This window comes from Coregonus lavaretus, assembly GCF_964263955.1.
Source record: "Coregonus lavaretus genome assembly, chromosome: 24".
NCBI classification, from domain to species: domain Eukaryota; kingdom Metazoa; phylum Chordata; class Actinopteri; order Salmoniformes; family Salmonidae; genus Coregonus; species Coregonus lavaretus.
The window spans coordinates 41,698,815-41,722,531 of NC_140011.1; the positions used below are offsets into that span (position 1 = coordinate 41,698,815).

General features: G+C 45.0%; 1 protein-coding gene across 1 annotated transcript in view; it reads right to left on the bottom strand.

The window, feature by feature from the left end:
- Window positions 1-23,717, bottom strand: part of LOC311100330 (replication protein A 70 kDa DNA-binding subunit-like) — a 121,039-nt gene that overhangs the window by 31,513 nt on the left and 65,809 nt on the right. The window lies entirely within an intron of this gene.

Sequence of the window (23,717 nt, forward strand, 5' to 3'; positions counted from 1 at the left end):
CAATTGTGCGCCGCCCCATGGGTCGCCTGGTCGTGGCCGGCTACGACAGAGCCTGGATTCGAACCAGAATCTCTAGTGGCACAGCTAGCACTGCGATGCAGTGCCTTAGACAACTGCGCCACTCGGGAGTCAGTATTGTAAAAACAACCCATATTTATGTTTATTTCTTTTCCCTTTTGTACTTTAACTATTTGCACATAATATCACATTTGAAATGAACTTTTGTGCGTGTAATGTTTACTGTTCATTTTTTTTCATTGTTTATTTCAGTTTTTGTTTATTATCTATTTCACTTGCTTTGGCAATGTAAACATATGTTCCCATGCCAATAGAGCCCCCTTAAATTGAAATTGAATTGAGAGAGAGACAGAGAAAGAGAGAAAGATACTTGAGAGAGAGACAGAGAAACACAGAGAGAGAGAGACAGAAACAGAGAGAGAGAGAGAAAGAGAGAGAGAGAGAGAGAGAGAGAGAGAGAGAGAGAGAGAGAGAGAGAGAGAGAGAGAGAGAGAGAGAGAGAGAGAGAGAGAGAGACAGAGAGATAGAGACAGAGAAACAGAGAGAGATCGGAGAGGGAGAGAGAGACAGAGAAACAGAGAGAGGGAGAGAGAGGGAGAGAGAGACCGAGAGGAGAGAGAAAGAGAAACAGAGAGTCAGAGAGAGAGAGAGAGAGAGAGAGAGAGAGATAGAGAGAGAGAGAGAGAGAAGGGATCATTGGGGTAAATGAGAAACATAAACAGAGCGTGTTGAGAACATATCTAATGATCCCTGAACAGCAAGGCAATTACAACACATCAATAACACTCCTCCCTCTGTGTGTGTGTGTTGTGTGTATGCGTGCATGCTTGGACAATGGCGCCGGAGGGGATGGCTGACGTTTTACGGACTCCTAACCAATTGTGCTATTTTGTACATAATGTTTCTGCTACTGTCTCTTATGACCGAAAAGAGCTTCTGGATATCAGAACAGCGATTACTCACCTCGAACTGGACAAATAATTTTTGTTTAATGAGTCTGACGCGAAGGATATATTGTTGCTCCCGGACTAGGCCCAAATCCCCGTCATTCACATGAAGAAAATACGGAAATACAGGGGGCGGAGATCCGGGTGCCTTGTGAGAATTTGTCAACGAGTGGGTAACCTACCTCGACCATCCGTTCTATTGGCCAACGTGCAATCACTGGAGAATAAACTGGATGAGCTCCGTTCGAGACTATCCTACCAACAGGACATTAAAAACTGTAATATCTTATGTTTCACCGAGTCGTGGCTGAGCGACGACACGGAAAATATACAGTTGGCTGGGTTTTCCGTGCATCGGCAAGACAGAACAGCTACGTCCGGTAAGACGAGGGGTGGTGATGTGTGTCTATTTGTCAATAACAGCTGGTGCATGATGTAAAATATTAAAGAAGTCTCGATGTATTGCTCGCCTGACGTAGAGTACCTCATGATAAGCTGTAGACAACACTACCTACCAAGAGAGTTTTCATCTGTATTTTTCATAGCTGTCTATTTACCACCACAAACCATTGTGACACTAAGACCGCACTCAGTGAGCTGTATAAAGCCATAACCAAACAAGAAAAGGTTTAAGGCAGGCAAACTTAAATCCGTTTTACCTAATTTCTACCAGCATGTCACATGTGCAACCAAAGGAAAAACTAGAGTGTAGTGTGGTCTACAGCTAACCCGGACGCTTATTATAAATCCCGCTATGCCCTCCGACGAACCATCAAACAGGCAAAGAGACAATACCGGTCTAAAATTGAATCGTACTACACCGGCTCTGATGCTCGTTGGATGTGGCAGGGCTTGAAAACTATTACAGACTACAAAGGGAAGCACAGCCGCGAGCTGCCCAGTGACACAAGTCTACCAGAAGAGCTAAATCACTTCTATGCTCGCTTCGAGGCAAGCAACACTGAAGCATGCAAGAGAGCACCAGCTGTTCCGGATGACTATGTGATCACGCTTCCCGTAGCCGATGTGAGTAAGACTTTTACGCAGGTCAACATTCACAAGGCCGCAGGGCCAGACGGATTACCAGGACGTGTATTCCGAGCATGTGCTGACCAACTGGCAAGTGTCTTCACTGACATGTTCAACATGTCCCTGACTGAGTCTGTAATACCAACATGTTTCAAGCAGACCACCATAGTCCCTGTGCCCAAGGACACTAAGATAACCTGCCTAAATGACTACCGACCCGTAGCACTCACGTCTGTAGCCATGAAGTGCTTTGAAAGGCTGGTCATGGCTCACATCAACACCATTATCCCAGAAACCCTAGACCCACTCCAATTTGCATACCGCCCCAACAGATCCACTGATGATGCAATCTCTATTGCACTCCACACTGCCCTTTCCCACCTGGACAAGAGGAACACCTACGTGAGAATGCTCTTCATTGACTACAGCTCAGCGTTCAACACCATAGTGCCCTCAAAGCTCATTACTAAGCTAAGGACCCTGGGACTAAACACCTCCCTCTGCAACTGGATCCTGGACTTCCTGACGGGCCGCCCCAGGTGGTAAGGGTAGGTAACAACACATCTGCCACGCTGATCCTCAACATGGGGGCCCCTCAGGGGTGCGTATTCAGTCCCCTCCTGTACTCCCTGTTCACCCATGACTTCATGGCCAGGCATGACTCCAACACCATCATTAAGTTTGCTGACGACACAACAGTGGTAGGCCTGATCACCGACAATGATAAGACAGCCTATAGGAAGGAGGTCAGAGACCTGGCCGTGTGGTGCCAGGATAACAACCTCTCCCTCAACATGATCAAGACAAAGGAGATGATTGTGGACTACAGGAAACAAAAGAGGACTGAGCACGTCCCCATTTTCATCGACGGGGCTGTAGTGGAACAGGTTGAGAGCTTCAAGTTCCTTGATGTCCACATCACCAACAAACTATCATGATCCAAACACACCAAGACAGTCATGAAGAGGGCACGACAACGCCTATTCCCCCTCAGGAGAAGGAAAATATTTGGCATGGGTCCTCAGATCCTCAAAAAGTTATACAGCTGCACCATCGACAGCATCCTGACCGGTTGCATCACCACCTGGTATGGCAACTGCTCGGCCTCCGACCGCAAGGCACTACAGAGGGTAGTGCGTACGGCCCAGTACATCACTGGGGCCAAGCTTCCTGCCATCCAGGACCTCTACACTAGGCATGGTCAGAGGAAGGTCCAAAAAATTGTCAAGGACTCCATTCACCCAAGTCATAGACTGCTCTCTCTACTACCGCACAGCAAGCGGTACCGGAGCGCCAAGTCTAGGTCCAAAAGGCTCCTTAACAGCTTCTACCCCCAAGCCATAAGAACAATTAACCAAATGGCCACACGGACCATTTGCATTGCACTGCTGCTACTCTCTGTTTATTATCTATGCATAGTCACTTTACCCCTCCCTACATGTACATATTACCTCAACAACTTCATACCCCTGCACTTTGACTCGGTACCGGTACCCCCTTTATATAGCCTCGTTATTTTTATTTTATTGTGTTAATTATTTATTTATTTACTTTAGTTTATTTAGTAAATACTTTCTTACAACTGCATTGTTGGTTAAGAGCTTGTAAGTAAGCACCTTACTTTAAGGTCTACACCTGTCTTATTAGGTGAGAAAAAAACGTTGATTTGATCACGTGTGAGTGTGTGCTTTTGTGTGTTTGTGTGTATGTGTGTATGTGTGTGTGTGTGTGTGTGTGTGTGTGTGTCTGTGTGTGTGTGTGTCTGTGTGTGTGTGTGTCTGTGTGTGTGTGTGTGCGTGCGTGTGTGTGTGTGAGTGTGTGTGTATGTGTGTGTGTGTCTGTGTGTGTGTCTGTGTGTCTGTGTGTGTGTCTGTGTGTGTGTGTGTGTGTGTGTGTGTCTGTGTGTCTGTGTGTGTCTGTGTATGTGTGGCTGTGTTTGTGTGTGTGTCTCTGTGTGTGTGTGTCTGTCTGTGTGTGTGTGTGTGTGTGTGTGTGTGTGTGTGTGTGTGTGTGTGTGTGTGTGTGTGTGTGTCAGTGTGTGAATGTGTCAGTGTGTGTGTCTGTCTCTGTGTGTGTGTGTGTGTGTCTGTGTGTGTGTTAGTGTGTGTGTGTGTGTATGTCTGTGTGTGTGTGTCTGTGTGTGTGTGTGTGTGTCTGTGTGTGTATCTACAGTATGTGTGTGTGTGTCTGTCTATTTGTGTGTATGTGTGTGTGTGTGTGTGTGTGTGTGTGTGTGTGTGTGTGTGTGTCTGTTTGTCTACCTACAGTCGTGAGAATGACACAAATATTAATTTTCAAAGTCTGCTGCCTCAGTTTTTAGGATGGCAATTTGCATATACTCCAGAATGTTATGAAGAGTGATCAGATGAATTGCAATGAATTGCAAAGTCCCTCTTTGCCATGAAAATGAACTTAATCCCCCCAAAAAACATTTCCACTGCATTTCAGCCCTGCCACAAACGGACCAGTCATGTCAGTGATTCTCTCGTTAACACAGGTGAGAGTGTTGACGAGGACAAGGCTGGAGATCACTCTGTCATGCTGATTGAGTTAGAATAACAGACTGGAAGTTTTAAAAGGAGGGTGGTGCTTGAAATCATTGTTCTTTCTCTGTTAACCATGGTAACCTGCAAGGAAACACGTGCCGTCATCATTGCTTTGCACAAAATGGGCTTCACAGGCAAGGATATTGCTGCTAGTAAGATTGCACCTAAATCAACCATTTATCGGATCATCAAGAACTTCAAGGAGAGAGGTTCAATTGTTGTCAAGAAGGCTTCAGGGCGCCCAAGAAAGTCCAGCAAGCGCCAGGACCGTCTCCTAAAGTTGATTCAGCTGTGGGATCGGGGCACCACCAGTGCAGAGCTTGCTCAGGAATGGCAGCAGGCAGGTGTGAGTGCATCTGCACGCACAGTGAGGCGAAGACTTTTGCAGGATGGCCTGGTGTCAAGAAGGGCAACGAGGAAGCCACTTCTCTCCAGGAAAAACATCAGGGACAGACGGATATTCTGCAAAAGGTACAGGGATTAGACTGCTGAGGACTGGGGTAAAGTCATTTTCTCTGATGAATCCCCTTTTCCGATTGTTTGGAGCATCCGGAAAAAAGCTTGTCCGGAGAAGACAAGGTGAGCGCTACCATCAGTCCTGTGTCATGCCAACAGTAAAGCATCCTGAGACCATTCATGTGTGGGGTTGCTTCTCAGCCAAGGGAGTGGGCTCACTCACAATTTTGCCTAAGAACACAGCCATGAATAAAGAATGGTACCAACACATCCTCCGAGAGCAACTTCTCCCAACCATCCAATAACAGTTTGGTGACGAACAATGCCTTTTCCAGCATGATGGAGCACCTTGTCATAAGGCAAAAGTGATAACTAAGTGGCTCGGGGAACAAAACATCGAAATTTTGGGTCCATGGCCAGGAAACTCCCCAGACCTTAATCCCATTGAGAACTTGTGGTCAATCCTCAAGAGGCGGGTGGACAAACAAAACCCCACAAATTCTGACAAACTCCAAGCATTGATTATGCAAGAATGGGCTGCCATCAGTCAGGATGTGGCCCAGAAGTTAATTGACAGCATGCCAGGGCGAATTGCAGAGGTCTTGAAAAAGAAGGGTCAACACTGCAAATATTGACTCTTTGCTTAAACTTAATGTAATTGTCAATAAAAGCCTTTGACACTTATGGAATGCTTGTAATTATACTTCAGTATACCATAGTAACATCTGACATTTGTCCCCATGAGGACAAAGGCTATTTTAAGCTTAGGGGTTAGGTTAGGTTTAGGTTTAGGTTTAGGGTTAGGGTTATGGGTTAAGGGCAGGGGAAATAGGATTTTGAATGGAAATCAGTTTTAGGTCTCTACGTGGATAGAAGAACAAGTGTGTGTGTGTGTGTGTGTGTGTGTGTGTGTGTAAACAACAAAAGCTACCAATTTCCTATGTAGCGCAATACTTTTGACCAAGGTCCACAGTGCTCTGGCCAAAAGTAGTGTCCTATGTAGGGAATAGGGTACTATTTGGGACACAGCTCAAATCATTGATGGGCTAAAAACAACCCAATTTGGGTTATTTGATAACCCAGCGCTGGTTACATAGTGGACAGAATAAATGTTGAGTTATTTTGACATAGCCAGTTGGGTTGCATGAATAACTCAACACATTGGGTTGTTGGGATTACCCACACATGGGTTAATTTAACCATCAATTGGGTATGTTTTACTCTCATGCTGGATTAGCAGCCGTGTCTTTTTTTTAATGTAATCCTTACGTTCTTTTCAGGAGGCGTGGCTTATTAGCTTTCAGCTAGATCTTATTGGCCACCCCATGAGAGTAAATGTCATTCCTTTTCATCATGTTAAGTTTACGTACTGCAAATCCTAATTTTTGTGCATTTTACACATTCTTCTATAATATTAAGTTTATTTATTACATATTATAATAAGGTATACCACCTTATTGTATCACAACATTGTTATTTACATAGGCTTTTAGGGAAATCAGACACATCCGTAATCCTCATTGAAACTAAAAGAATGTCAAAGTTTGACCTTAACATGCGATAGCTATACTACAGAACAGATGAACAGGAATGACATTTACTCTCATGGGTGGCTAAAAATAACTATCTGAAAGCCCCGCCCCATCTAAACTACGCCTCCAGTCTTCTGATCTGACCCACTAGGTCATACCTCAATAACCCAGCACCCAGCATCAATAACCCAGCAGTTTTGTAAGAAAAATAACCCAACTAAGTGACCCAAAAGTTGGGTCAACCAAACAACCCACATTTTTGTTAATCTGCCATTCTTTTCTTCTGACTGTATTTCTTTCTATCTTTCATTCCATCAACTTATTATCCATCCGTTTATGCGTCATGCTCTACCAACTGAGCTACACGGGACCTGTTTGTTTATTCACCCTGTTTGTCTGTTAATCTGTCAAACCATCCATCCTTCTATCCATCTCTCAATCTGTCTACCCACGCACCCACGCACCCATCCATCCATCTCTTTATCCATCTACCCCCTTGTCAGTGTTATTGTAGCCCAGTAGCACTGTATCTAATCAGTGACTCATTAAGTTTACATTCATTAAGAGTTATTTGTTACATTATGGAACAACTCAGCCTCGCCGCCAGGCCCAAACAATCCCATAATGCACTGCATCGCCACGGGAACCCCGGCAGATGCACAACGCTCTTTGTGAAACACAGTCTCACTCTCTCTATCCCTCTCTCCCTCCCCCTCTCCCTCTCTCTCCCCCTTGCTCCTTCCATTGCCACATTTTAAATTGTTACGTAAAAATACAAATTTATACTGTAATTTATCCCACCTAGACAAGAGGAACACCTACGTGAGAATGCTGTTCATTGACTACAGCTCAGCGCTCAACAGCATAGTGCCCTCCAAGCTCATCACTAAGCTAAGGACCCTGGGACTGAACACCTTCCTCTGCAACTGGATCATGGACTTCCTGACGTCCCGCCCCAGGTGGTGAGGGTAGGCAACAACACATCTGCAATGCTGATCCTCAACATGGGGGCCCCTCAGGGGTGCGTATTCAGTCCCCTCCTGTACTCCCTGTTTACCCATGACTGCATGGCCAGGCATGACTCCAACACTATCATTAAGTTTGCTGACGACACAACAGTGGTAGGCCTGATCACCGACAACGATGAGACAGCCTATAGGGAGGAGGTCAGAGAGCTGGCCGTGTGGTGCCAGGATAACAACCTCTCCCTCAACGTGATCAAGACAAAAGAGATGATTGTGGACTACAGGAAACAAAAGAGGACTGAGCACGCCCCCATTCTCATCGACAGGGGCTGTAGTGGAACAGGTTGAGAGCTTCAAGTTCCTTGATGTCCACATCACCAACGAACTATAATGGTCCAAACACACCAAGACAGTCTTGAAGAGGGCACGACAAAGCCTATTCCCCCTCAGAAGACTGAAAAGATTTGGCATGGGTCCTCAGATCCTCAAAAAGTTCTACAGCTGCACCATCGACAGCATCCTGACCGGTTGCATCACCACCTGGTATGGCAACTGCTCGGCCTCCGACTGCAAGGCACTACAGAGGGTAGTGCGTACGGCCCAGTACATCACTGGGGCCAGGCTTCCTGCCATCCAGGACCTACACTAGGCATGGTCAGAGGAAGGTCCAAAAAATTGTCAAGGACTCCATTCACCCAAGTCATAGACTGCTCTCTCTACTACCGCACAGCAAGCGGTACCGGAGCGCCAAGTCTAGGTCCAAAAGGCTCCTTAACAGCTTCTACCCCCAAGCCATAAGAACAATTAACCAAATGGCCACCCGGACCATTTGCATTGCACTGCTGCTACTCTCTGTTTATTATCTATGCATAGTCACTTTACCCCTCCCTACATGTACATATTACCTCAACAACTTCATACCCCTGCACTTTGACTCGGTACCGGTACCCCCTTTATATAGCCTCGTTATTTTATTTTTTATTGTGTTAATTGTTTATTTATTTACTTTAGTTTATTTAGTAAATACTTTCTTAAAACTGCATTGTTGGTTAAGAGCTTGTACGTAAGCACCTTACTTTAAGGTCTACACCTGTCTTAATAGGTGAGAAAAAAAAACGTTGATTTGATTAGATTCATTCACGTGTGAGTGTGTGCTTGTGTGTGTGTGTGTGTGTGTGTGTGTGTGTGTGTGTCTGTGTGTTTGTGTGTGTGTGTGTGTGTGTCTGTGTGTGTGTGTGTGTGTGTTTGTGTGTGTGTGTGTGTGTCTGTGTGTGTGTGTGTGTGTCTGTGTGTGTCTGTGTGTATGTGTGTCGGTGTGTGTGTGTGTGTGTGTGTCTGTGTGTGTGTGTGCGTGTGTCTGTGTGTGTGTGTGTGTGTGTGAATGTGTGTGTGTGTTTGTGTGTGTGTGTGTGTGTGTGTGTGTGTCTGTGTGTGTGTGTGTTTGTGTGTGTCTGTGTGTGTGTGTGTGTCTGTGTGTGTCTGTGTGTGTGTGTGTCGGTGTGTGTGTGTGTGTGTGTCTGTGTGTGTGTGTGCGTGTGTCTGTGTGTGTGTGTGTGTGAATGTGTGTGTGTCTGGGTGTGTGTGTCTATATACAGGGTCAGTAAGTACTATATACTGGACGTAAGGATCCTGGACTTCCTAACGTCCCGCCCCAGGTGGTGAGGGTAGGCAACAACACATCTGCAATGCTGACCCTCAACAGGGGGGCCCCTCAGGGGTGCTTGCTTAGTCCTCTCCTGTACTCCCTTTTCACCCACGATTCCAACACCATCATTAAGTTTGCTTACGACACAACAGTGGTTGGCCTGATCACCGTCAACGATGAGACAGCCTACAAAGAGGAGGTCAGAGACCTGGCAGTGTGGTGCCAGGACAACAACCTCTCCCTCAACATCAGCAAGACAAAGGAGATGATCGTGGACTACAGGAAACAGAGGGCCGAGCACGCCCCCATCCACATCGACGGGGCTGTAGTGGAGTGGGTTGAGAGCTTCAAGTTCCTCGGTGTCCACATCACTATGGAATTATCATGGTTCACACACTCCCACATAACGCCTCTTCCCCCTTAGGAGGCTGAAAAGATTTGGCATGGGCCCTCAGATCCTCAAAAAGTTCTACAGCTGCACCACTTGAGAGCATCTTGACTTGCTGCATCACCGCTTGGTATGGCAACTGCTTGGCAACCGACTGCAAGGCGCTACAGAGGGTAGTCCATACAGTGCCTTGCAGAAGTATTCATCCCCCTTGGCGTTTTTCCTATTTTGTTGCATTACAACCTGTAAATAATAACTTGTTTCAAAAAAATTCAAAAAAATAAATAATGGAAAAGTGGTGTGTGCATATGTATTCACCCCCTTTGCTATGAAGCCCCTAAATAAGATCTAGTGCAACTAATTACCTTCAGAAGTCACATAATTAGTTAAATAAAGTCCACCTGTGTGCAATCTAAGTGTCACATGATCTGTCACTTGATCTCAGTATATATACTCCTGTTCTGAAAGGCCCCAGAGTTTGCAACACCACTAAGCAAGGGGCACCACAAAGCAAGCGGCACCATGAAGACCAAGGAGCTCTTCAAACAGGTCAGGGACAAAGTTGTGGAGAAGTACAGATCAGGGTTGGGTTATAAAAAAATATCAGAAACTTTGAACATCCCACAGAGCACCATTAAATCCATTATTAAAAATTTGAAAGAATATGGCACCACAAACCTGCCAAGAGAGGGCCGCCCACCAAAACACACGGACCAGGCAAGGAGGGCATTAATCAGAGAGGCAACAAAGAGACCAAAGATAACCCTGAAGGAGCTGCAAAGCTCCACAGCGGAGATTGGAGTATCTGTCCTAGGACCACTTTAAGCCGTACACTCCACAGAGCTGGGCTTTACGGAAGAGTGGCCAGAAACAAGCCATTGCTTTAATAAAAAAATAAGCAAACACGTTTGGTGTTTGCCAAAAGGCATGTGGGAGACTCCCCAAACATATGGAAGAAGGTACTCTGGTCAGATGAGACTAAAATTGAGCTTTTGGCCATCAAAGAAAACACTATGTCTGGCGCAAACCTAACACCTCTCATCTCCCCGAGAACACCATCCCCACAGTGAAGCATGGTGGTGGCAGCATCATGCTTTGGGGATGTTTTTCATTGGCAGGGACTGGGAAACTGGTCAGAATTGAAGGAATGATGGATGGCGCTAAATACCGGGAAATTCTGGAGGGAAACCTGTTTCAGTCTTCCAGAGATTTGAGACTGGAATGGAGGTTCACCTTTCAGAAGGACAATGACCCTAAGCATACTGATAAAGCAACACTTGAGTGGTTTAAGGGGAAACATTTAAATGTCTTGGAATGGCCTAGTCAAAGCCCAGACCTCAATCCAATTGAGAATCTGTGGTATGACTTAAAGATTGCTTTACACCAGCGGAACCCATCCAACTTGAAGGAGTTGGAGCAGTTTTGCCTTGAAGAATGGGAACAAATCCCAGTGGCTAGATGGGCCAAGCTTATAGAGACATACCCCAAGAGACTTGCAGCTGTAATTGCTGCAAAAGGTGGCTCTACAAAGTATTGACTTTGGGGGCGGGGGCAATAGTTATGCACGCTCAAGTTTTTTTTTTTTTTGGTCTTATTTCTTGTTTGCTTCACAAGAATAAATATTTTGCATCTTCAAAGTGGTAGGCATGTTGTGTAAATCAAATGATACAAACCTCCCAAAAACACATTTTAATTCCAGGTTGTAAGGCAACAATATAGGAAAAATGCCAAGTGGGGTGAATACTTTCGCAAGCCACTGTACAATTGTGAAAGACTCTAGCCACCCAAGTCATAGACTGTTCTCCTTGCTACCGCACGGCAAGCGGTACCGATGCACCAAGTCTGGAACAAACAGGACCCTAAACATCTTCTACCCCTAAGCCATAAGACTGCTAAATAGTGTGTTAACTATCTGCATTGACCCTTTTTGCACTAACAATTTTGACTCATCACATACACAGTTGTTACTGTTTATTATCTATCCTGTTGCCTAGTCACTTTATCCCTACCTATATCTACCTCAATTACCTCATAACCCTGCATATCGACTCAGTACTGGTACCCTGTGTAGCCAAGTTATCAATACTCATTGTGTTATTCCTTGTGTTATTATTTTTCTATCATTTCAATATTTTTCCTCTCTGCATTGTTGGGAAGTAAGTAAGCATTTCACAGTTAGTCAACAACTGTTCTTAATGAAGCATTTGACAAATAAAATGTGATTTGATTAACTGTTTCAGCCATGAGAAGAAACTAAAACACAGATCTGTGAAAGAGAGAGGGATTAGAGAGAGGGATTAGAGAGGGATGACAGGAAGAATGAAAAGAAGGGGTTTGACGGAGGCGTCAGTTAAAAAACTAAACTCAATCAGGCAAGCGTGCGAGGCGTGTGTGTGATTTATTTTAGAATGTATTGTTTGGAATTATAATGACCCAACCGAAGCTGGGCGGGTGAGTTGTCTGCTTTGATGCCTCTCTCAATTAGAATATGTCTCTATTTTAGCGTTTTTATCACTGGTGCACAAGACAATAAATATGTCATTATTCACTTTTTCTCCGAGCTCATTTGAATTGGAAGAGGTAGCTAAGATTTGAGGCTTTACCATACATGCTAAATTAGACCAATTCATCCACTTATGGAAACACAAAATCGCTATCAGCAAAGAAGATTGGAGATATGGACTTTCCTGCCAGCATACAGTCACAGCTGTGCCAGTCATCCTTTCCATCTGCCCGCCTGCTTCTGGTGAGTTTTTTGCTTTAGTGTTTTGGGACAGACAGACAGACAGACAGACAGACAGGCAGGCAGACAGACAGACAGACAGGCAGACAGACAGACAGGCAGGCAGGCAGGCAGGCAGGCAGGCAGGCAGACAGACAGACAGACAGACAGACAGACAGACAGACAGACAGACAGACAGACAGACAGACAGACAGACAGACAGACAGACAGACAGACAGACAGACAGACAGACAGACGCACACACACTCAGGAGAGACAGACACTCACACAGCCACAGTTTCTACTCTGGAGAGCTCTAAGAGGCAAAACGGACATCTTGAAGACACCATAAGAACAACACACACAAACACCTACCTGTGTACCTTCACATTGTTAACGCACTCACGCATACTACATCCTGACAAATGCACACAAACATACCTACACACACATAAACACTGTACAAAACCTAGTAAAACTAAACAAACATGCAAACATCTGTCCACATTCACACATACTCCAATAAATACGATGTCCCACATGTAACACACACACAGACACACACATGCATGTACACATGCACACACACACACAGTATGCATAATTCAGCAGGGGTTGGGAACAGTCTAAAAGGGACATTTCACCCCGTCTCTGCCACGGCATATAGTCACTACTATATTAATAATATTAGGTTTTTGTCATGAACATCAAAATTATCCAAACCACAAGCTAGAACAAGCGCATTTCAGGGCTCGACATTCAGGGCTGCCCGCTGGCTCGGAAACACCTGCTAAGCACCCCGGGCCAGTTAATCAAGCTTTCATATGGCCCGGTTGGGCCAGCATATTTTCAAACTCTAAAACTGAAAAAAATTATGAATATATTTATTTAATCCTTCACAACCTTCCCGACCTCTGACACTTCACTCTCGTTATCAACCAACATTTGGTTTCCAAGTGGAGGCAAGAATGTCAAAACCTTCTCTCTCTGTCTCGAGTGAGCCCCACCGCAGTGGCCTCCTGAGTGGCGCAGTGGTCTAAGGCACTGCATCGCAGTGCTAGCTGTGCCACTAGAGATCCTGGTTCGAATCCAAGCTCTGTCGTAGCCGGCCGCGACCGAGAGACCCATGGGTGGAGTACAACTGGCCCAGCGTCGTCCAGGGTAGGGGAGGGAATGGCCGTTTGCAACGCCAGGGTTGTGGGTTCGATTCCCACGGGGGGCCAGTATAAAAAAATTAAAATAAAATGTATGCACTCACTAACTAAGTCACTCTGTATAAGAGCGTCTGCTAAATGACAAAAAAAATAAAAATAATAATAATAATATATATATATATATATACGGCCTGGATATTCACACCAGACACATCAACAGAGGCAGAGTCATGCGCATTCCACAATCACAGAATAAAGGTCCTCCACCTGTTTTCAGGTTTTTTTCATAATCAGACATCCTACACAGTGATGTCATTATTGGCAAAGAAAGGTTTAAGTAGGCCTACACTATGTAGCTGTTTGCTACATGACAATTATTTACATAAATCACCAAAAGTATGTGGACACCCCTTCAAATTAGTGGATTCGGCTATTTCAGCCACACCCGTTGCTGACAAGTGTATAAAATCGATCACACAGCCATGCAATCGCCATAGACAAACATTGGCAGTAGAATGGCCTTACTGAGGAGCTCAGTGACTTTCAATGTGGCACCGTCATTGGATGCCACCTTTCCAACAAGTCAGAGCTGCACCGGTAAACTGTAAATGCTGTTATTGTGAAGTGGAAACGTCTAGGAGCAAAAACGGCTCAGCCGCGAAGTGGTAGGCCATACAAGCTCACAGAACGGGACCGCAGAGTGTTTAAGCGTGTATAAATCGTCTGTCCTCGGTTGCAACACTCACTACCGAGTTCCAAACTCCACTGGAAGCAACGTCAGCACAATAACTGTTCGTCGGGAGCTTCATGAAATGGGTTTCCATGGCCGAGCAGCTGCATACAAGCCTAAGATCACCATGCGCAATGCCAAGCGTCAGCTGGACTGGTGTAAAGCTCGCCGCCATTGGACTCTGGAGCACTGGAATCGTGTTATCTGGAGTGATGAATCACGCTTCACCATCTGGCAGTCTGACGGATGAATCTGTGTTTGGAGGACGCCAGGAGAACGCTACCTGCCCCAATGCATAGTCCCAACTGTAAAGTTTGGTGGAGGTGGAATAATGGTCTGGGGCTGTTTTTCATGGTTCAGGCTAGGCCCCTTAGTTCCAGTGAAGGGAAATCTTAACGCTACAGCATACAATGACATTGTAGACGATTCTGTGCTTCCAACTTTATGGCAATATGACAATGCCCCCGTGCACAAAGCGAGGTCCATACAGAAATGGTTTGTTGAGAACGGTGTGTAAGAACTTGACTGGCCTGCGCAGAGCCCTGACCTCAACCCAATCGAAAACCTTTGAAATGAATTGGAATGCCGACTGCGAGCCAGGGCTAATCGCCCAACATCAGTGCCTGACCTCACTAATGCTCTTGAGGCTGAATGGAAGCAAGTCTTCGCAGCAATGTTCCAAGATCTAGTGGAAAGCCTTCCCAGAAGAGTGGAGGCTGTTATAGCAGCAAAGGGGAACCAACTCCATATTAATGCCCATGATTTTGGAATAAGATGTTCAAGCAGGTGTCCACATACTTTTGTAGTGTATGTCTTTTATCAGCGGAATATCAACTCTAGGGTGGTAAAAGCTTCCAAATCCTCATACAGCTGATTGCTGCATGGAAAGAAATGTGTTCTAATAAGCCCAGAATAAGCACAAAATATCTACAAGCTGACTGCTAAGATAGCTAAATTTACAGTAAGCATGGCATAAACTGAACCAGAATCTGTCCTTACAGGAGACATTGATATTGCGAAGAGGCATGTTTTCGGTTGCATTTAACTTTTTATTTAGATCTTTTTAAGTACATACCGGCCGCGACGGCAGTAAATGACGATAGTTGATAATCGAAACTCCACATTTGGTGAGTAACTAATGTATTCTGACATTATTAAGCTTGAAAAGGTGGTGAATGGCAAGTTGAATGGCTGCTTCCTGGGCTTAAAGGAGATTTGCCATATCAACGTGTCCAGTAAGGCCGCATACTGGTTCAGGAATAAACATGAATTGGATAGTGTTTGTATGGTTTGTGTTTGTGTTATGGGGTTACAGGTGGTTTGAGGTAGCCTGAGGACCTCAAGAGTACCTTCCAGACAATGTCATCAATTTCTCTTTTGACCTTTCTCTTTGACGGTTATCTGGAGTCCTTCCACAGTGCCCTGCTGAAAAATATCCCAAAGCGGCGGCATTTTGAGTACACGAACATGAGGCAGCGGGAACACCTTGCGGTTATGGAGCACAACAAGATTGTGGGACAGAAACCAACAAGGGACACTGAAATGTATAAAATCAAGACTACAACATTAATGACACAACCACCTCATTATTTTCTATGCAGATTCTGAAAACACAATACAAAGACATTTCTACAAAAATCCCCTGTGAAGGGCTATTAAGAATGATCTGTCAAAGTCAATGGGCTTGGGGAGGTTTACAGACAGGTCTTTGAGATGAGGAAGGGGTTTTGGTTGTCGAGGGTTGTGCTTAGACAGTAAATGTATTGTTGTGTATGAGAACGATTGAAAGGTGCCATTTCTCCTCAATCTTCCATACACAACAAGTCATACTGTGTTAGAACCTGCCCTCCTAAGACTTTTCACACTTTTCCCAGCCCATTCACTTTGTTCACTGATCTTTCCTCTCAATGTCACTCATTGTCCCTAAACAATACACTAGCCTGTCACTAAACACTTAGGTTGAAGATTCGGTTGACATTTTTACCAACAAAGGCGTGTTGCCCTACGTCCCTTCCACAAAAATGCTTCCTGGAGACGTGCCGTATCAGCAAATCTTCTGCAAGAGGTCTAAACAGTTTGTGGTTAAGATGCCCTACACCACTTCCGGCAGAGTCTTATCCAGCTGGCCGTACACCGCAGACAGGACAAGACCTTTCACCACAAGCACAAAGAGTCTCAGCTTCCCCAGCCCACAATGGCAAACACCATTGCTAGTGTACGGAAGCCAGATAAAGGGCCAAGACCGTTTACACAGGCAGCCCAATTATGATATTTTTTTCCACTAATTGGTCTTTTGACCAATCAGATTAGTTCTGAAAAAGATCTGATGTGAAAAGATCTGACGTATTTGTATTTATTAAGGATCCCCTTTAGGCAGCCAAGGTAGCAGCTACTTTTCATGGGGCAGTTATATTAAGGCAGTTATATGGGGCAGCAACTTTAAGGCAGTTATATACAATAAAATATTACAACAAATATTACAAAAAACAACAAAATATTACATGACATTACATTTCATAACACTTTTTAATTGTATAAATTTTTTTAGGGGGTAGATCAGCTTTAATATTGCAGATATATTGTGGCTTCCATCAATGTAATCGTCTGCATCATTTTCAATCCCCCATATATGTTTTTTGTAAAGCTGTTATAAAGGCAAAGGGTGGCTATTTGAAGAATCTCAAATATAAAATATACACTGCTCAAAAAAATAAAGGGAACACTTAAACAACACAATGTAACTCCAAGTCAATCACACTTCTGTGAAATCAAACTGTCCACTTAGGAAGCAACACTGACTGACAATACATTTCACATGCTGTTGTGCAAATGGAATAGACAACAGGTGGAAATTATAGGCAATTAGCAAGACACCCCCAATAAAGAAGTGGTTCTGCAGGTGGTGACCACAGACCACTTCTCAGTTCCTATGCTTCCTGGCTGATGTTTTGGTCACTTTTGAATGCTGGCGGTGCTTTCACTCTAGTGGTAGCATGAGACAGAGTCTACAACCCACACAAGTGGCTCAGGTAGTGCAGCTCATCCAGGAATCCACATCAATACGAGCTGTGGCAAGAAGGTTTGCTGTGTCTGTCAGCGTAGTGTCCAGAGCATGGAGGCGCTACCAGGAGACAGGCCAGTACATCAGGAGACGTGGAGGAGGCCGTAGGAGGGCAACAACCCAGCAGCAGGACCGCTACGTCCACCTTTGTGCAAGGTGGAGCAGGAGGAGCACTGCCAGAGCCCTGCAAAATGACCTCCAGCAGGCCACAAATGTGCATGTGTCTGCTCAAACGGTCAGAAACAGACCATGAGGGTGGTATGAGGGCCCAACGTCCACAGGTGGGGGTTGTGCTTACAGCCCAACACCGTGCAGGACGTTTGGCATTTGCCAGAGAACACCAAGATTGGCAAATTCGCCACTGGCGCCCTGTGCTCTTCACAGATGAAAGCAGGTTCACACTGAGCACATGTGACAGACGTGACAGAGTCTGGAGACGCCGTGGAGAACGTTCTGCTGCCTGCAACATCCTCCAGCATGACCGGTTTGGCGGTGGGTCAGTCATGGTGTGGGGTGGCATTTCTTTGGGGGGCCGCACAGCCCTCCATGTGCTCGCCAGAGGTAGCCTGACTGCCATTAGGTACCGAGATGAGATCCTCAGACCCCTTGTGAGACCATATGCTGGTGCGGTTGGCCCTGGGTTCCTCCTAATGCAAGACAATGCTAGACCTCATGTGGCTGGAGTGTGTCAGCAGTTCCTGCAAGAGGAAGGCATTGATGCTATGGACTGGCCCGCCCGTTCCCCGGACCTGAATCCAATTGAGCACATCTGGGACATCATGTCTCGCTCCATCCACCAACGCCACGTTGCACCACAGACTGTCCAGGAGTTGGCGGATGCTTTAGTCCAGGTCTGGGAGGAGATCCCTCAGGAGACCATCCGCCACCTCATCAGGAGCATGCCCAGGCGTTGTAGGGAGGTCATACAGGCACGTGGAGGCCACACACACTACTGAGCCTCATTTTGACTTGTTTTAAGGACATTACATCAAAGTTGGATCAGCCTGTAGTGTGGTTTTCCACTTTAATTTTGAGGGTGACTCCAAATCCAGACCTCCATGGGTTGATAAATTTGATTTCCATTGATAATTTTTGTGTGATTTTGTTGTCAGCACATTCAGCTATGTAAAGAAACAAGTATTTAATAAGATTATTTCATTCATTCAGATCTAGGATGTGTTGTTTAAGTGTTCCCTTAATTTTTTTGAGCAGTGTATTTTGATTTATTTAACACTTTTTTGGTTACTACATTATTCCATATGTGTTATTTCATAGTTTTGATGTCTTCACTATTATTCTACAATGTAAAAAATGGTAAAAATAAAGAAAAACCCTTGAATGAGTAGGTGTGTCCAAACTTTTGACTGGTAGTGTATATATATATATATATTTTTTTTTTTTCCCCCCCCCCCCAACATATTTTCCATTATTATTTTCCCCTAATCCTACCACCCCTCTCCTAATTGGAGTAAAGTAATGGACAACAATAGTTATCTTTTGTTTGTTTTTAGTCCCATCCTTCAGCTCCACTTGATTTTTATTTGCCATATATTTTCCAACGGTGCTGTGATGTTTCACAAAAGTTCTGAACCTTTCTACTCTTATAGATTCGACATATTGATAAACATTTTTGCTAAGAGTTTTATTATATTATGGATCGATTGACTATTACTTTTTAAATCACCCAGCAGTGCTATTTTTTTTTTGCTATTACAAAAACAAGCCACATATGGACAGCACCAAAACCAGACCAAATCAAATCAAATGTTATTTGCCACATGCACCGAATACAACAGGTGTAGACCTTACAGTGAAATGCTTACTTACAAGTCCTTAACCAACAATGCAGTTTTAAGAAAAAAAGGTGTTAAGTAAAAAATAGATAAGTAAAAAAATAAAAAATAAAGTAAAATAAAAGAACAGTAGGGAGGCTATATACAGGTGGTACCAGTACAGAGTCAATCTGCAGGGGCACTGGTTAGTCGAGGTAATATAGCTGCGGAACAAATTAAGAGACCACTGCAAACTTATCAGTTTACTCTGGTTTTACTATTTATAGGTATGTGTTTGGGTAAAAATAACATTTTTGTTTTATTCTATAAACTACTGACAACATTTCTCCCAAATTCCCCCCAAAAATATTGTAATTTAGAGCATTTATTTGCAGAAAATGACAACTGGTCAAAATAACAAAAAAGATGCAGTGTTGTCAGACCTCGAACCACAATAGTAATGTTTTAACTTAGGAAGAGTTCCGAAATCAATATTTGGTGGAATAACCCTGATTTTCCAATCACAGCTTTCATGCGTCTTGGCATGCTCTCCACCTGTCTTTCACATTGATGTTGGGTGACTTTATGCCACTCCTGGCGCAAAAATTCAAGCTGCTCGGCTTTGTTTGATGGCTTGTGACCATCCATCTTCCTCTTGATCACATTCCAGAAGTTTTCAATGGGGTTCAGGTCTGGAGATTGGGCTGGCCATGACAGGGTCTTGATCTGGTAGTCCTCCATCCACACCTTCATTGACCTGGATGTGTGGCATGGCGCATTGTCCTGCTGGAAAAACCAATCCTCAGAGTTGGGGAACAATGTCAGAGCAAAAGGAAGCAAGTTCTCTTCCAGGACAACCTTGTACGTGGCTTGATTCATGCGTCCTTCACAAAGACAAATCTGCCCGATTCCATCCTTGCTGAAGCACCCCCAGATCATCACCGATCCTCCACCAAATTTCACAGTGGGTGCGAGACACTGTGGCTTGTAGGCCTCTCCAGGTCTCCGTCTAACCATTAGACGACCAGGTGATGGGAAAAGCAGAAAATTGGACTCATCAGAGAAGATGACCTTACTCCAGTCCTCTATGGTCCAATCCTTATAGTCTTTTGCAAACCTCAGCATGGCTCTTCTTTGCTTCTCATTGATGAAGGGCTTTTTTCTAGCTTTGCACAACTTCACCCCAGCCCTTTCGAACCGTCCTCGCCGTGCACTTCACCCCAGCTGCCGTTTGCCATTCTTTTTGTAGGTCACTTGATGTCATCCTAAGGTTGTTGAGTGACATTCTAATGAGTTGGCGGTCATCCCGGTCAGTAGAGAGTTGTTTTCGCCCTCTGCTTGACCTTGTTCTTATGAACCGACGTCTTTGAAATTTTAAGGATGGAAGCAACCTGACGCTGACTGTATCCCTCTGCCAGTAAAGCCAGAATTGAACCCTTCTTTTCCTCACTCAAAACTTTCCTTTTCAACTCTTTTGGCGTGGTCAATAGTTATTTTTTTATTAATATTACTGTTGAGGTACTATTAGCACTGTTCTTGCCATCCAGCTGGTCCTATTGCAAGAGGATAGTGATGACCAAAGCAGTGGTTTTTATACTTTTCCTCGTTAAATAATATTTGGTTCAGGTGATCACCTAATCAGTCCCTAATTCAGTAGAATGAGGTGTGCCTGTGTTGGAATTCAACAGACACTGGAATGGAATGGCTGTCATACATGTAGAGATGCTGATTTAAGAAAAATTTGCAGTGGTCTCTTAATTTTTTCCAGAGCTATATTTACATGTGGGTAGAGTTAAAGTGACTATGCATGGATAATAAACAGAGCAGCAGCAGCGTAAAAGAGGGGGTGGGGTGGGGTGGGGTGTGGGGGACAATGCAAATAGCCATGATTAGCTGTTCAGGAGTCTTATGGCTTGGGGGTAGAAGCTGTTAAGAAGCCTTTTGGACCTAGACTTGGCGCTCCGGTACCGCTTGCCGTGCGATAGCAGAGAGAACATTCTATGACTAGGTGGCTGGAGTCTTTGACAATTTTTAGGGCCTTCCTCTGACACCGCCTGGTATAGAGGTCCTGGATGGCAGGAAGCTTGGACCCAGTGATGCACTGGGCCATACGGACTACCCTCTGTAGTGCCTTGCGGTCGGAGGCCGAGCAGTTACCATACCAGGCGGTTATGCAACCAGTCAGGATGCTCTCCATGGTGCAGCTGTATAACTTTTTGAGGATCTGAGGACCCATGCCAAATATTTTCAGTCTCCTGAGGGGGAATAGGCTTTGTTGTGCCCTCTTCACGAATGTCTTGGTGTGTTTGGACCATGATAGTTTGTTGATGATGGGGTCACCAAGGAACTTGAAGCTCTCAACCTGTTCCACTACAGCCCCGTCGATGAGAATGGGGGCGTGCTCAGTCCTCTTTTTTCCTGTAGTCCACAATCATCTCCTTTGTCTTGATCACGTTGAGGGAGAGGTTGTTGTCCTGGCACCACACGGCCAGGTCTCTGACCTCCTCCCTATAGGCTGTCTCGTTGTTGTCGGTGATCAGGCCTACCACTGTTGTGTCGTCGGCAAACTTAATGATGGTGTTGGAGTCGTGCCTGGCCATGCAGTCATGAGTGAACAGGGAGTACAGGAGGGGACTGAGCACGCACCCCTGAAGGGCCCCCGTGTTGAGGATCAGCGTGGCAGATGTGTTGTTACCTAACCTTACCACCTGGGGGCGGCCCGTCAGGAAGTCCAGGATCCAGTTGCAGAGGGAGGTGTTTAGTCCCAGGGTCCTTAGCTTAGTGATGAGCTTTGAGGGCACTATGGTGTTGAATGCTGAGCTGTAGTCAATGAAGAGCATTCTCACGTAGGTGTTCCTCTTGTCCAGGTGGGAAAGGGCAGTGTGGAGTGCAATAGAGATTGCATCATCTGTGGATCTGTTGGGGTGGTATGCAAATTAGAGTGGGTCTAGGATTTCTGGGATAATGGTGTTGATGTGAGCCATGACCAGCCTGTCAAAGTACTTCATGGCTACAGATGTGAGTGCTACGGGTCGGTAGTCATTTAGGCAGGTTATCTTAGTGTTATTGGGCACAGGGACTATGGTGGTCTGCTTGAAACATGTTGGTAATATAGACTCAGTCAGGGACATGTTGAAAATGTCAATGAAGACACTTGCCAGTTGGTTAGCGCATGCTTGGAGTACACGTCCTGGTAATCTGTCTGGCCCTGCGGCCTTGTGAATGTTGACCTGCTTAAAAGTCTTACTCACATCTGCTACGGAGAGCGTGATCACATAGTCATCCGGAACAGCTGATGCTCTCATGCATGCTTCAGTGTTGCTTGTCTTGAAGCGAGCATGGAAGTGATTTAGCTCGTCTGGTAGGCTCGTATCACTGGGCAGCGCTTCCCTTTGTAGTCTGTAATAGTTTGCAAGCCCTGCCACATCCGACGAGCGTCGGAGCCGGTGTAGTGTAATTTAATCTTAGTACTCCTTGACTCTTTGCCTGTTTGATGGTTCGTCGGAGGGCATAGCGGGATTTCTTATAAGCGTCCGGGTTAGAGTCCCGCTCCTTGAAAGCGGCAGCTCTACCCTTTAGCTCAGTGTGGATGTTGCCTGTAATCCATTGCTTCTGGTTGGGGTATGTACGTACGGTCACTGTGGGGACGACGTCATCGATGCACTTATTGATGAAGCCAGTGACTGATGTGGAGTACATTTGACATTTTAGTCATTTAGCAGACGCTCTTATCCAGAGTTAGTGAATGCATACTTTATTATTATTATTATTATTTTTTACTTTTTCTCCATACTGGCCCCCCGTGGGAAACTAACCCACATCCCTGCCGGCCAAACCCTCCCCTACCTTGGACGACGCTGGACCAATTGTACGCCGCCCATGGGTCTCCCGGTCGCGGCCGGCTGCGACAGAGCCTGGACTCGAACCAGGATCTCTAGTGGCACAGCTACCACTGCGATGCAGTGCCTTAGACGACTGCGCCACTCGAATCCCGGAACATAGCAAAACAGTCCTGTAGCTTACCATCTGCGTCATCTGAACACTTCCTTATTAACCGAGTCACTGATCTAATGATCTAATTATTCTGTCTCTTCGCAGCAAAATCTGCAGAGCTGGGATGGTTGTATTCCCCTTATATATAACATTCTATTGGTTGCAAGAATTTTGTATAATAAATTTAACTGAAAAACTCTAAGTAGCACCAAACAGATGTTGGACATTCATATACAGTACCAGTCAAAAGTTTGGACACACCTACTCATTCAAGGGTTTTTCTTTATTTTTACTATTTTCTACATTGTAGAATAATAGTGAAGACATCAAAACAATGAAATAACACATATGCAATCATGTAGTAGCCAGAAAAGTGTTAAACAAATCAAAATATCTTTTAGATTCTTCAAAGTAGCCTTGATGACAGCTTTGCACACTCTTGGCATTCTCTCAACCAGCTTCATGAGGAATGCTTTTCCAACAGTCAGGATTTCCCACATATGCTGAGCATTTGTTGGTTGCTTTTCCTTCACTCTGCGGTCCAACTCACCCCAAACCATCTCAAAAGTATTTATTTTAATCATGGAACATTTTCTAAATTCAAACTGACCCCCTGCAACTGGACATGGACATTTTATCAAACTCCTGTTTCCCCGAATCGAGGACGAAGACAGCATCGCCAAGCTAAGGTTGGTCAAAAATTATCTGTGCTACACCAAACAGTACATATCCTCAACCAATATTGATTAGCACCCCCTT